Raw genomic sequence first — 589 nt, 5'->3', positions numbered from 1 at the left:
AAGGAGGTTCTCACCCAAGATTTGACAGAACATGGCCCTGTCCTTTGTCCCTTTGATGTGGTGAAGTTGTCCTGTCCCCTTAGCAGAAAAACACCCCCAAAGCAGAATGTTTCCACCTCCATGTTTGACGGCGGTGATGGTGTTCTTGGGGTCATAGGCAGCATTCCTCCTCCTCCAAACACAGCGAGTTGAGTTGATGCCAAAGAGCTCCATTTTGGTCTCATCTGACCACAGCACTTTCATCCAGTTGTCCTCTGAATCATTCAGATGTTCAGTGGTAAACTTCAGACGGGCATGTATATGTGCTTTCTTGAGCAGGGGGACCTTGCAGGTGCTGCAGGATTTCAGTCCTTCACGGCGTAGTGTGTTACCAACTGTTTTCTTGGTGACTATGGTCCCAGCTGCCTTGAGATTATTGACAAGATCCTCCCGTGTAGTTCTGGGCTGATTCCTCACCGTTCTCATGATCATTGCAACTCCACAAGGTGAGATCTTGCATGGAGCCCCAGGCCGAGGGAGAAAGACAGTTCTTTTGTATTTCTTCCATTTGCGAATAATCGCACCAACTGTTGTCACCTTCTCACCAAGC

This window comes from Etheostoma spectabile, chromosome 3 (assembly GCF_008692095.1).
Source record: "Etheostoma spectabile isolate EspeVRDwgs_2016 chromosome 3, UIUC_Espe_1.0, whole genome shotgun sequence".
Classification (NCBI taxonomy): Eukaryota; Metazoa; Chordata; class Actinopteri; order Perciformes; family Percidae; genus Etheostoma; species Etheostoma spectabile.
The sequence above is the reverse complement of the archived record's forward strand: the minus strand, read 5'-3'. Positions refer to the sequence as shown.